At 44.9% G+C, this 13987-nt stretch overlaps 1 long non-coding RNA gene across 1 annotated transcript in view; it reads left to right on the top strand.

Moving 5' to 3' along the window:
- The window catches only part of LOC119970163, a 44540-nt gene that overhangs the window by 27821 nt on the left and 2732 nt on the right, over positions 1-13987 (top strand). The window contains exon 2 of the long non-coding RNA XR_005461550.1: positions 8955-9022. This is a non-coding gene — a long non-coding RNA (uncharacterized LOC119970163). The remainder of the gene's footprint in view (positions 1-8954; positions 9023-13987) is intronic.

Raw genomic sequence — 13987 nt, 5'->3', positions numbered from 1 at the left:
TTGCCTGCAATTACTCTCCTTTGTCAGTGTTACCTTCTCCACTGCATCACTACGTGCTTTGGCGTCCTGAATATCGGCTTCCTTAGTTGCTGTTGGCTTCCTTCGTTGCTGCTGAAGTTGAGTTGAAGATAGAGTTTATTTATTACTAAAGACAAGAGAAAAATGTAAAATACATACATATGAATTCATACAGATTAGAAATGAGAATTAATTAAGCAAAAGAAAATACCCAGAACACTCCTAGACTTGCGAGGAGTAGATAATGAAGCACTACGGCTGTTACGATTCGAGATTCCAGTGGATTCGACTTCAGTAGGCGAATAGAAATTTTTGAGGTTCCAACAGAGTTGTCTTTGGCAGATGAATAGTTGGTTATTTGATTCTAGCACTCTGTAGTTGGGCAGAGAACCTGACCTGTTCTCTTTTCAATTCCAGTCTTTTGCTGACTGTACTGACTTCCACAGTCAGAGAGAGAAATTTGAGATATAGCTTTAAAAATGGCTAATTCACAGGGACACTGAATGTATGCTTGCTGTATTCTTTTCTGTGTCAAAACTGCCAGCTGTTTATTCTAATAGAGCACACACACACACACACACACAGGCACTGGGGCAGATTTACAGCTGGCTTTAAACCCATTCTATTCCATCTGAGAAGGTGAATCCACAATTCTGTGTAGACTTTACTCACAGGACCTGAGATGAGGTGGTTATTTTGTCCCTTTGGTCTTTGCAGGAGATGGCAATTATTTTCTGAATGCTTTTCAAAGTACCTCATCTGGAAACAGGGCAGAGTTCCATTGTCTCTTAGACAATCCCTCTGCAACAATTCAGCCAGCAGCTTGTGAGCTCACTTTTAAGAATAGAACTCAGGCCTTATTTAAATTTCAACATTTTGTGTGTAATTCTGTGATTTTTCCACTTGCGGGAACAGCGTTGTCTGTACTCAAACTGTCTCTTCTCCAATATTCAGTGACTGTTTTGCCTGATGACCTTCGATTGTAATTGATCGAAGCCTAATCCATTCTCACCCCAATGAAGTTGGCTTTTCCCCAGTTAATTATCCGTACCATGGATTGTTCCCTATCCTTTTCCATAACCAACCTCAACCTTATTCTATAATTGTCACTATTCCCTATTGACACGTGATCTACATGCCCACTTCATTGCTGGAGACTAGGAATAGCAGTTCCTCCTTTCACGTTGGGCTGGAAACATACTGCTGTAGAAAATGCTGCCTGTGGTCACACACCAGCTGAATGTTGACCAAAGGGCAACACGATAGCACAGTGGTTATCACAGTTGCTTCACAGCTCCAGGGTCCAGGTTCGATTCCCGGCTTGGGTCACTGTCTGTGCGGAGTCTGCACATTCTTCCCGTGTCTACGTGGGTTTCCTCTGGGTGCTCCGGTGTCCTCCCACAGTCCAAAGATTTGGATTTGGATTTGTTTATTGTCACGTGTACCGAGGTAGTGTGGAAAGTATTTTTCTGCGAGCAGCACAACAGATCATTAAGTACATGAAAGAAAAGGGAATAAAAGAAAATACATAACAGGGCAACACAAGGTATACAATGTAAGTACATAAGCACCGGCATCGGATGAAACATACAGGGGTGTAGTGTTAATGAAGTCAGTCCATAAGAGGGTAATTTAGGAGTCTGGTAACAGCGGGGAAGAAGCTGTTTTTGAATCTGTTCGCGCGTGAATCTGCTCGTGCGTGTTCTCAGACTTCTGTATCTCCTGCCCGATGGAAGAAGTTGGAAGAGTGAGTAAGCCGGGTGGGAGGGGCCTTTGATTATGCTGCCCACTTTCGCCAGGCAGCGGGAGGTGTAGATGGAGTCAATGGATGGGAGGCTGGTTCGTGTGATGGACCGGGCTGTGATCACAACCCTCTGAAGTTTCTTGCGGTCCTGGGCCGAGTAGTTGCCATACCAGGCTGTGATGCAGCCAGATAGGTTGCTTTCTATGGTACATCTGTAAAAGTTGGTGAGGGTTAATGTGGACATGCCAAATTTCCTTAGTTTCCTGAGGAAGTATAGGCGCTGTTGTGCTTTCTTGGTGATAGCGTCGACATGAGCGGACCAGGACAGATTTTTGGAGATGTGCACCCCTAGGAATTTGAAACTACTAACCATCTCCACCTCGGCCCCGTTGATGCTGACAGGGGTGTGTACACTACTTTGCTTCCTGAAGTCAATGACCAGCTCTTTAGTTCTGCTGGAATTGAGGGAGAGATTGTTGTCGCTGCACCACTCCACTAGGTTCTCTATCTCCCTCCTGTATTCTGACTCGTCATTATTCGAGATCCGGCCCACTGTGGTCGTATCGTCAGCAAACTTGTAGATGGAGTTGGAACCAAATTTTGCCACGCAGTCGTGTGTGTACAGGGAGTAGAGTAGGGGGCTAAGTACGCAGCCTAGGACTATTATGGAGGAGGTGTTGTTGTTCATTCTTACTGATTGTGTTTTGTGCAGGTTAGGTGGATGTGCAGGTTAGGTCATGCTAAAATTTCCCCTTAGTGGACAAAAAAAAGGTGGGGTTACTGGGTTGCAGGGATAGGGTGGATGTGTAGGTTTGGGCAGGGTGCTCTTTCCAAGGGCCGGTGCAGACTCGATGGGTCGAATTACCTTCTTCTGCACTGTTAGTTCTTTGACTATGACTAAATGGAATCTCTTACAGTTCTGGTATAAGCCAGAGTTGATGTGTAGCGAACGATTTTACGGTCGGGTCGCACTCTCGCTGAAACGCGACGCGGTCATTATATTGTGGGAGAGGCCAAAATCAGGAACTGTACCAGGTGCCGATCGATTTGTCATCACACCAGGCTGCTCCGATTGGCGGAATCAGGATCAAGCCGTGTTGTGGCGAGAAACCAATAATCATCACTTAACGCCAAACTCCGTACAATGATTGGGAATGAACGTATGATCTAACCACTTTCCCAGAAAATGGCCACGTGGGCGCCGATTAGTGCTGGGAGGGAGGGGTAGCTGAATTGAGCACCGGCTGCCCCGGAATCATCTGGCTCTGTCAGCCATGGTGGCTGCCTGGTGCCAGGGGGTCTATGCCTACCCATCCGCATGACCCGGTGGAGGTTGTTGATATACTTACGCCACTGAGTGCCGGTCCTCCTGGTAATGATCCCCAAGCTGGCAGCTGCTGCCCTCTCCTCCCAGATGGCACTGGCTTACCTCTAGCTGACCCTCTGGGCCCCTCAGGGAACAAGGTATCCCATCTGCACTGGACCGCGTCCAACAATCTGTCCAGGTCGGCATCCCCGAATCACTGGCTTTGAAAGCAGACCAAGCAGGCCAGCAGCACGGTTCAATTCCCGTACCAGCCTCCCCGAACAGGCGCCGGAATGTGGCGACTAGGGGCTTTTCAGAGTAACTTCATTTGAAGTCTACTTGTGATTTTCATTTCATTTCATTCATTCATGGGCTGGTCTCCTCGGTGGCACGGCTGCGAGCTGTGTGGGGTTCCCTCTGTGGGATTGGTTTAAATGCTGCTCCTCCTTGTTAGCGGGGAGCTGGTGGACACGGAATGGCAAATCAGCCGAGAAGCCCATGGGGCTTCGTTATGTGGATCAATTCATGTTTGATATCGGTGACGGCCTCGCCGGGTCAAACACTGTGAAGCCCGTGTCACTTCCTGTTCGCTGTCACACTCAGAAACGTTTCCATTAAATTGTGCCTGCAGTGTCTGCAAAGCAATTCGTGCGCAGTCAATGGCATCTTGCATCATTGGAAAGCCTGAAATCCCTGTGAAGCTGTATCCCCACTTTCCTTGTGTCTCTCTTGTAACAAAGAATGAAATATAATTAGCTCTGTTTGAATCAGCAGCCTCCGTGGCCTTCCTTGCTCTGCAGTGAATGGAAGACTGCCAGATGCAGCCAAAGTCTCCAGTTCAATTCTGGAAGGACACACGTGCACAAACATTCATCATCACAGACATCTTCTCAGCCCCTGACACTGCATTCCTAGCACTGCGCTGAGGCAGACAGGGATTTGCACTGAAATACACCATGCCTAGGTACAGGGCCTCAACCAACGGGGGAGGCCTTGTGTGGGACCAGGTAAACATCAGCTCGACATTGCCAGAGTCAACAGTTAGCAGAGCATCCAACCGGAGGCTGATTACTCTGCAGTTGCTGCTGATATTACCAGTAAATGCAGAGCAAACTCAAATTTTGATTGGCCGAGTCTCAAAGAGAATAGGAAAGTAACGGTTTTGGTAGTAGGTGTGCACGTGACCAAAAGGCAAGGGAGAGACATGTCATAAGCTGCTGAGGTTTGACCCCCTCAGGCCAGAAACGGGAGCGCTACACCCCAAACCCTCAAGAGACAAAGCCGCGCAGAAGAGGAGCAGGTTTGAGCTGGCAGCAGAGCAGAAAAGACCCCTCCTCCCCCAACACCCAGGCAAGCAACAGGCTCACAATGATGCCCAAATCACCATGAGGAGCAGCAGGTTTGCTTCAGCAGCAGAGCTGACACACCCAGGCCAGCAACAGGCACACAAATAAGCCCAAGGAGACAGAGAGGTGCAGCATCCATGATGTCGAAGACACAGCGAGCGAGGTGAACGAGAACGGAAGACTGTGAGGGGTGGGGGGAGACTGTGAGGGAATGGGGGTGTGGGGAAGAGTGTGCGGGAGGGGGTTGAGTTGCAGACTTGCAGGGAGGGAGAGTATGTGAGGGCTGGGTTGCATGGAAGGGAAGTTTGTGATGGGTTGCGGGTCCCACGGGGAGGGAGGTTTTGTGAGGAGGAAATAAGCAGGAGTAGAGTGAGTATTGTTTGAAATCCATAATCAGAATCACAGCTCCATAGTTAAGAGATGAAGCCCACTTTTGCAAATCTTGCACCTGATAAAAATGTGGGATTGACTGTGCAAACGCCTTCTCTTTCAAACACTGTATTCGCTGTTTAAAATCAAGATCAGTTTCTTTACGAATATGAGGCGACACTATCAAACTGGCAGTCAAAAATGCATAAAATTGAAAGCAAAGCAATCGGACGCACATCGGCAAAAATACAGTTTGTCACTTTATTTGTAAAATTTTGAAGTATTGAACAGCACATACTCATCCTCATCCAAAAGTATGAGTAAATTATCTGATGACGTTAGGCTTCGTTATGTGGATCAATTAATGTTTGATAGCAGTGACGGCCTCGCCGGGTCAAACACTGTGAAGCCCGTGTCACTTCCTGTTCGCTGTCACACTCAGAAACGTTTCCATTAAATTGTGCCTGCAGTGTCTGCAAAGCAATTCGTGCGCAGTCAATGGCATCTTGCATCATTGGAAAGCCTGAAATCCCTGTGAAGCTGTATCCCCACTTTCCTTAAAATTTTGAAGTATTGAACAGCACATACTCATCCTCATCCAAAAGTATGAGTAAATTATCTGATGACTTAGGCGTTGCGATTTCCGGATGTACCAACATCACCTGAAAAAGTTGAACAAGAAATGGACTCTGAAATGACAATGGAACGATATGATATTGCTGATCATGAAACTTCCAAACTTCATATCAAATATATGTGTGCATTTGTTCAAAAATGCAAATTATCTGGAAGAATTGATTCTGCGCTAACGACTCAGTTTCAAAAGGAGTTTTCTTATTGGAGGAAAATGCTGAGACGTGTTGTTGCCATGGTCAAACTGGTTTTCTCTGAGGAGCTATCTCGAAGAGGGCATAATGAGTCACCATTTTCAAATCGAGGAGGACATTTTTCAGCCTGCCTTGAATATCACAGTGAATTTGATGAGCTTCTCAAAGAGCATTTGTAATACTGTGACCCAGAGAAGACCAACATTTTAACACACCTAACTGACGATGATCATCACTATAATGGCAGAGCAGATCATTAACCAATCCTTGAATGAAGTAAAAGATTCAAATACAGTTCCATAATAGTTGATTCAACATCAGATGTGAGTCATGTGGACAAATTAACATTCGTTTTATGATATGTGATAAGCGATGATAAAGCTGTAGAGCAACTTCTTTGTTTTGTCCAGCTAAAATCCCTCAATTCTGTGTGTCTGAAGACAACTGTTTTGGAAATCATTGCAAATTTAGCTTGCATTCAGAATGTGTCATGTAGAGCCTCCATAATGCTGCAAATATAGCAGGAAAATATTCTGGTCCACAAGTAACACTGAACAAAGTAAGCCCCGAAGTATTCTCCATCTCAAGTTCCAATCACTCCTTAAATTGAACTATAATGCTGCAGCTCAATCCTTTGAGGAAGTTGTACACTGTTGTGACTTTGTTCAAAATGTGTATTCCCTTTTTTCAGTTTTCATGCATTGGTGGAATGTCATGCTTGGAGCAGGCGAATACAAGCATAACACAGTCAAAAGAATTTCTGATGACAAAAATCAACATTGCTGATGTAAAGGGAACATTATTAGACATAGCCTCATCAAATTCAGGAAAAAACACGTGTGTAAGCAGAAGCAAAATCTTTAGTAGAGAAGTTTGAAAAGTGCAATGTTGCTGATTTTACTGTCCTGCAAAACAGTTTACTTCAAAGAATTAATACCAGAAGAAAATCGCTGCAAAATGTTGATAAAAATGTATTGAATACTGCACAATTTTTAGCCTTAGTTAAACATTTTGCCATGGAAGTTCTATATGACTCTAGCTCATTGGAAGGGGAGGTACTAAACTAACACAAAATATAGGTCCCTGTGATATATTTGATGAGAAGAATATGCTGGAAGTTATTTTTCAATGAAGCTAGAGACAATGAATTGGATTTAAAAGGGAAATAGAAAATCATCATTGAGTCTGCCAATGTTATTTTTGACACAACAATGCTGCAATTGCAGAGTAGAATTGAATCTCTGAAGAAAACATGATTTATTTTACATGCTTTTGGACAGAAGTTTGGATGTAAATGCTAAAAGACACTGTGGTATGAAATTCAGTGAATTTTAGCGGGAGGGCATAGGCAGAAATCTTTTTGAGGATGAAGTAAAAAAATTCATGCATTTCATCAACAGTACTGAGTTCTGTGCTTTGAGATCACCAGCTGATTTGTACAGTCTTGTACATGATGTTTTGCAGGCAATCTTTCCAAATGGGGAAATTATTCTGAAAATATTTTTAACAATACCTGTCATAAATTCTTCCGGTAAACACTCTTTTTCTGTATTGAAAATTATTTGTGAAATACTGTGAGTCAGGAACATTTGACAACTTCAGCAATATTGATGATTGAAAGTGCGCCTTTATGTGGTTTTACTTATAATTATGCAATTGATAAGTTTGTAAAGAAAATGAGTAGAAAAAAGTTACCTAAATTGCAGTGCCAACAAGGGATGAAGCAAGAAAATCTTAATATTCTGTTTTTCAAAATGGACCATTGCTGGTCTGATATAATGGTTGCAGTTGGTCACATGCTGGTAGTTCTAACCACCATCACTCTCAAGGCCATGTCTTTAGAAAGTCTCTCTTCCAGGACACAAAACAGAATCCTGCCAGACAGAGCCACCTGATATCAGACTTGGACTCACTGGACTCTACTCAGGTGAATTTACGGCAATACCTTCTTTGATTTTGTGAGAGGAAGTAAGGAGATTAATCTTTGTTCCTGAAACTAAAGGAGACTCTGTGAAATATACTGAATGGCAGCGCATGCACCTTGCCAATTGGAAGATTTGCACCTGCACTGGAGCGGCTCATTCTGTCCTGCACTGGCCTGTGCTGCAATAAATATCATCAGCAATCTCGTTGCTCATCAGCAGGTTCCCTGTTTGCCCGCCTCCAGACACACATCGCAATATTCACCATCTTTACTATCATTCTGACAAGCAAGAGGTAAGTTTGAATTTAAACAATTCAACCATTACTCAGAGGCGTGAGTGGAAAAGCAGTGATATATTTGTGTGGTTTTGTGGTTTCTACCTTTGTGTTCTGTGGGATGAAAGTGGGTGGGGGGAGACGTGAGGTTGCTGGGGGGAGGGACAGAAATGTAGGTGAGCGATACAACATTAATAACAAATGTAGGCTCCACTACTCGAAATCTGCGTCTGCTTTTGAAATGAAATGGAATGAAAATCGCTTATTGTCACGAGTAGAATTCAATGAAGTTACTGTGAAAAGCCCCTAGTCGCCACATTCCGGCGCCTGTTCGGGGAGGCTGGTACAGGAATCGAACCATGCTGCTGGCCTGCTTGGTCTGCTTTAAAAGCCAGCAATTTAGCCCAGTGAGCTAAACCAGCCCCTTTTCAGTTAAGACAAACTTTTCATGGCTCATCTGACGTTTGCAGAAAAGCTTGATCTTGGCAATAGCTTTCTGAATCTCCCAATTTTGCATTTTCATACAAAAACCCTTCAGATTCCTCCAGCAAGATCAGTGATATAAAAGATCTAGAAATGAACTAGTTTATTAGTTAAAGAATTAAACCAGATAGCTCCACTTAATTTAAGCCATGCAACAAGCCATGCAATCATTTAAATCCATTTTCTATTATATCCAGCCTCACTTGTTGGTAGCTCATAAGCAGGAAATTGTTGCATGTTTTCATTTGGTGGGAAATTGGCAACAATTTCTTTCTGTGCATTTTTGAGAATGAGGTTCCACTATTGAAAGTTGGAATATCAGGAAATTGTAATCAGATTAATGGGAAGCATAGAGAGGAGACAAGGCTGCAGTGAGACGTAGACGGAGTGGATGGTTGGGAATTTGATCCAGAAGGAAAAAGAGGTGCTACTGTTTTTTTACTTTTTTACATCCCCCAGCAGCTGGTAAAGATATAAGTTACATTCCAGAAATGGAGGATAAACAGAAGAGAGAGGTAGGATTCTGAAGAGCTTGGGGGTGAGTCTGTGCATTCAGAGCATTCCACAGAAAATTGAAGTTGGACGTAACAGCAAAGGATGTAACGTAGTTGGTGAGAATTTTCGCTGTTTCTCTTATCTAATCTAGTGACTCACCTTTTCAGGGGCCATTATGGATCGCCAATAAATGCTCATTTGCATCCCATGAAAGAGATTTTGAAAATTAATCAAGGTAAGTAATATAAGCATAACCAGGATGAGAGGCATTAAATGAAGGAATTAACTCATGAATGAGTTAACGTAAACACAAAAATGGTGGTAATGAAGGTGATGTGCTGCAGCTGGGATCTAATGGACTCCAGTGTGATCCTGGTAACCATGTCTGCAGCAGCTTTGCAGCTTGATGAATCCCTGCTCAGAGTTTATGAGTTGGAGGCTGAGCTTCAGACACTACGATGCATCAGAGAGGGATAAAGTTTCCCTGGATACTGTGCAGTAGAAGATACTGTGCGGCTGGATTCTACTGATTTGGTGAGTGGTCAAACACTGGAGGTTGTGACAGCGAGTAAGAGAGGTATGAGGACTGAGCAGGCAGAGTGGAGGAACGTCAACCCCTCCAATTGTCCAACAAGCTCCTGGTTCTAGCAGCTGTATGGATAAGAGAGTTGCTGAAAGGTGAATGAGCAAACTTACCATGGCTCCATGGTGCAGGGAGCTGTTTAAATGCAGGGAATAAATAGAAATGTAATGGTGCGAGGGGACAGAATAATCAGGGGAGATGTACACACTTCTCAGCAGCCTCCAGCATAAGTCTTGAAGACTGTGTCCTAGGGTTCAGGATGTCTGCTCAGGGCTTGAGATGGACTTATAGTGGGAGAGGGAGGATCCAGTTGTTGTGGTCCATGTAGGTACTAACCTCACAGGTATGACTTGGAAAGAGATTCTGCTTGTGCGTTACGAGTGGCTAGGTGCTAAACTAAAGAACAGAACCACTGGATTACCACATGAGCCACGAGTGATTTGATGTCAGCCAAATAAGACTACAGAGTTGAATGCATGGCTCACAGATTGATGTGGGAGAAATGGGTTACAATTGATGGGGCTTTGGCACCAGTACTGGAAAAGTGGAAGATGTACCATTGGATCGTTCTTCACCTGAATTGTGCTGGGACCACTGTTCTGGCAAGTAGGATAATTAGGGCGGTTGAGAGGGCTTTGGAAGAAATATTGGGGGTGATGGATTATGTAAGGTGAGATGTGATGAAATTAAGAAAAAGGGAAAGACAATAGAGCAAGGTAGTGACATGGGTAATGACAGCCAGGGTCTGGTTGGAAGAGACAGACCAAATAAACTTAATAGTGTGCCAAAAGGTAAAACCAGAGTTTGCGCAAATGGTTAAAAAGTCAGAATTAAAGGCTGTGTCTGAACGCACACAACATTAATAACAAAACAGAATAATTGATAGCATAAATAGAAATAAACATGTACAACATGATAGCCATTACAAATACATGATTACAAGGTGAGCAGAACTGGGACCTTCCAGGATATTTGTCATTTCAGAAAGACAGGAAGCTGGGGAAAGGTAGCGGATAGCACGGATAATTAAGGATGGCATTAGTACACGAGTGAGGATAACCTTAGTTTAGAATGACCTTAGTTCAGAAGATCAAGATGTAGAATCAGTTTGGGTAGAAGAGATAAGGAAAAACAAAGATTAGAGAATAATTTATAGGCCCTCAAACAATAGCTAAACTGCAGGACAGAGCATACAGGAAGAATTAATGAGAGCATATAAGAAGGGTGCCATAAAAGCATGGGTGATTTTAATTTTCACATAGATTGGATGAATCGGATTGGAAAATCTAGGGTCAAAGATGATTTAATGTCTTCAGGACAATCTCTTAGACCAGTTCTGGTGCCAAGCAGGGACCAGGATATTTTAGATCTGGTCATCTGCAAGTAACAACATCAAAATAAAGGAACCTCAAGGCAACAGTGATCTTAACATGATAAAACATCACATCCAGTTGAGGGTCAAAAGTGTAGTTATAAACTAATATCTTGAACGTCAATAAAATCAATTAAAAGGGTATGAGGACAGAGTTGGCTAATGCAAAGTAGGAAAATAGGTTAAAAGGTGAGACAGTAGAGTACAGCGGCAGAAATTTAAGGAAATATTGCATAACTCTCAGCAAAGATATATTCCCATGAGAAAGAAAGACTGAATGAAAAGGATGTACCATCAGTGGTTAACGAAGGAAGTTAAGGATAGTATCAGATTAAAAGAAAAAACATACAATACTGTGAAGATTAATGGTAGGTTAGAAGGCTGAACAGAGTTAAGAAATTAGCAATGAAAGACTCAAAAAATAGAGAAAACAGCTAGAAACATTAATAGCAATAGTTTCTGCAAGTCTTCTTCAGCGATTGCTCGCTAATGTGTATGATTGTCCACCTGAGGAACATATCAGCCATGATCGAATGGCACAGCAGATTCGATGGGCCAAATGGCCTTAATCTGCTCCTATATCTTATGGTCGAAGAAGTTCCATGTTACTGGTCTGGGTTCTGTGGGTCCTTGCGTGGCTTACAAGCCCGATTCTAGAGCTGCACTTCGACCGCACACTTAGCAGGTGTTTCCAGAATGTGGGATTGGTCCTTGGATTCTAGATCATTGGTATTCCTTTCCAAGGCTCCTTTCCGGGCCTCTTATTGTCAGGTGTCCTCAGAGAATTGTGTCCCTTCAATGAGCAGGTTATTCCAAGTAGGTCTCCTCTGAGCAAGGGTCTCCCAGGTTTTGACGTTTATGTTGAATTTCTTGAGGTAAGCCTTCATGGTGTCTGTAAAGCACTTCCTTTGTCCCCCTCTTATTTGGAAGCATTCATCGATTTGGGTGAAGTGAGACGGGGCATACTCGGGGATAGTGTCTGGGGTATTTTCTGGAAGGCATTATTCCGTGGCTTTGGCTATGGCAGGCTGCTGCTTAACTAGTAGGTGAGACAGCTATCTCAATTTTGTCACATGTTCCCAGGTGTTAGGAGGAATTTGCAATGTTGATCATGCTAAATTTGCTTTTATCGTTTCCAGTGTCTAAATGATAGCCTGGTGGTTTCTCCGGTTTCATCCCTTTGATACAACTGAATTTCAGAGCTCATTTAAGAGTCAACCACATTTGTGTGGGTCTGGAGTCACATGTAGGCCAGATCAGGTAAGGTTGGCCGATTTCCCCCCTGAAAGACATTAGTGAGCCAGATGAATTTTTATGACAATCAACAATTATTTCATGGTCATCATTAGACTTTTAATTCAGATTTTTTATTGATTTAATTCAAATTCCACGATCTGCCATGGTGGGATTCGATCCCAAGTCTCCAGAGCAATACCCTGGGAGTCTGGTTGAGTGGTCCAGCAACATACCATTGTACCACCGCCTGCCCACAGAAACTAAAACAATCACAATCAATAGGCAAAGGATTCTGGGAAATCACTGGAAGGAAAGGTTGTCAAGTCCCCTAAGCTTTCATCTGAGGGTCTTAATAGAAGTGATTGCAGTGTCAGTAGCTTCATTGATTGCGATCTTCCAAAACTACATTATGAGCAGTGAACATGGTAAAATAAATTGCAAGACGTACAATCAATAAATCACTGGTTCACCTGAAAGGAGTGTTTGGGGCCTTGGAAGATAAATCAGGTGTTGCACCTTGTGTGATTGCATGGAAGGTGTTGCTGGAAGGGGACAAGGTGTTGTGGTGGGAGACAGGAGTGAATTAAGATGTTCAGAATGATGTCTCGAGAGTGGAAGGGAAGATATGTTTGGCGGTGCATCATGTTGGGGGTACAGAAATGGAGGAGGATGATCTTTTGAATGTGAAAGCTAGTGTATTGGGCAATGAGGGCAAGGGAACCTTATCATAGAATCCGTACAGTGATTAAGGAGGCCATTTGACACTTTGAGTCTGCACCAACCCTTTGAAAGAGCACTTTATGCACTCCCCCGTCCTATCCTCGTAACCTCACCTAACCTGCACTTCTTTGGACACGAAGGATCAATTTTATCATGGCCAATCCACCTAACCTGCACATCTTTGTACTGTGGAAGTAAACCGGAGCACCTGGAAACCCACACAGACACAGGGAGAAAGTACAAACTCAACACAGTCACCCAGAGTTGGTATAGAAACCAGGGGCTGGATTCTCTGACCCCCTGCTGGGTCGGAGAATCGCCGGGGGCCAGGTGAATCCCGCCACCGCCGGCCGCCGAATTCTCCGGCACCGGATATTCGATGGGGGCGGGAATCGCGCCACGCCGGTCCCCCCCCCAGCGATTCTCCTGCCAGCGATGGGCCGAAGTCCCACTGCTGTAATGCCTCTCCCGCCGGCGTGAATCAAACCACCTCCCTTACCGGCGGGACTGGCGGCGTGGGTGAGCGCCAGGGTCCTGGGGGGGGGGCCAGGCGGCCTAGCCCGCGATCGGGGCCCACCGATCCGCGGGCGGGCCTGTGCCGTGAGGGCACTCTTTTCCTTCCGCGTTGGCCATAGACTTAGCGATGGCCGACGCGGAAGTGACCCCCTCCCCTGCGCATGCACGGGGATGCGTCAGCAGCCACTGACGCTCCGGCGCATGCGCGGACTTCCGCCGGCCGGCGAAGTCCCTTCGGTCCCGGCTGCCGTGGCGCCAAAGGCCTTCCACGCCAGCCGGCAAGACGGGAACCACTCCGGCGCAGGCCTCGCCCCTCAAGGTGAATGCTTGGCCCCTAAAGGTGCGGATTCTCCGCACCTTTGGGTCTGCCCGACGCCAGAGTGGTTCACGCCACTCCATCCCTCTGGGAACCCCCGCCCCGCTGTGTAGGGGAGAATCTAGCCCCAGGTCCCTGGCGCTGTGAGGCAGCAGTGCAACCACTGTGTCACCGTGCCAGCTTTCCTGGTTCTGGGAGGGAGGGCAAGGGGAGAATGCAGAAATATGCAAAATGGGTCAGACCCAGTTGTGGGCCTTGTCAAGCACAGTGGGGCAAATCCTTTGTTGGGGAAGAAGGAAGGTGTGCCAGAAGTACAATTCTGGAATGTAGCATCATCAGAACAGATATCGACAAATAAACTGGAAAAATGGAATGGAGTCCTTACAGGGAAGGTGGAGGATCTGAGGAAGTGTAATTGAGGTGTTGTGGGAGCCTATTCCCAGAACTGAATAAGTTC

The sequence above is a fragment of the Scyliorhinus canicula genome, chromosome 8 (genome assembly GCF_902713615.1).
Source record: "Scyliorhinus canicula chromosome 8, sScyCan1.1, whole genome shotgun sequence".
NCBI lineage: Eukaryota > Metazoa > Chordata > Chondrichthyes > Carcharhiniformes > Scyliorhinidae > Scyliorhinus > Scyliorhinus canicula.
The sequence above is the reverse complement of the archived record's forward strand: the minus strand, read 5'-3'. Positions and strand labels throughout refer to the sequence as shown.